Source organism: Mirounga leonina, unplaced genomic scaffold (genome assembly GCF_011800145.1).
Source record: "Mirounga leonina isolate KUSES-001 unplaced genomic scaffold, KU_Mleo_1.0 Mir_151, whole genome shotgun sequence".
NCBI lineage: Eukaryota > Metazoa > Chordata > Mammalia > Carnivora > Phocidae > Mirounga > Mirounga leonina.
Window position 1 is genome coordinate 44,431,591 of NW_023270377.1, and position 941 is coordinate 44,432,531.

A 941-nucleotide genomic window follows, 5' to 3' on the forward strand; every position below is an offset into this window, starting at 1 on the left:
GTATCTCCAGATGTGATAACCTAGAAAGATACAGCACAGCTGTACAGTGTTCTAGCTGAGAATACAGTAACAACTACCTACTCATGAAGAAACATCAGATAAACGTAAGAGAAGAACATGTAACTTAAAAAAGGGATCTTTACTCTTCAAAACATCGATGTTATAAAAGATAAACACTGTTGGAGATGTTCCAGATCAAAGGAAACTAGAGAGAGATGGCAGATGGCACAGTATCTGGCCTTAGACTGCATACTCTAATGGAGAGGCGAAATGGTGTAAAAGACATTATTAGAACAACTGGCAAAATTGGAGTATTGATGCAAAATATAAGAATTGTATCAATGTAAATTAACAAAACTGATAATTGCACTGTGATCACATAATAGAACTTTATTCTTCATATCCGGGGGCAAAGGGCCATGTAATTTATTCTTACATGGTTATGTATATATATAACTTTCTCCTTAAGACCTGCAAGAAGGCAAGAATGTTCACTCTCACCACTTCTGTTCATCATTGTATGAGAGATCCTAGATAGGTAGTAAGGCAAGAAAAGTAAATGAAAGCCATCCAGAATGGAAAATATAAAAGTAGAACTACTAAGTGAGGTTAACACATTGCAGAATAAGAGATGAACATGCTAAAATTAATTTTATCGTATATACTAGCAACATAAAATTGGAAATTTAAATTTAAAGAGATAACATTTACAAAAGCACTAAAAGATAAAATACTTGACAAATCTGAAAAATATGTAAAAGGCCTATACACTGAATAGTTTAAAACTCTGATGAAAGATTTCAAAGGAAATTTAAATAAATGGAGAGATATACCTCATTTATGAAATGGAACACAAAATAATGTTAAGATGTCAAATTGGACTATAAATTTTATGCGGTCTCAGTCAAAATCCTAGCAGGATTTTTTTTTTTTTTTTTTTG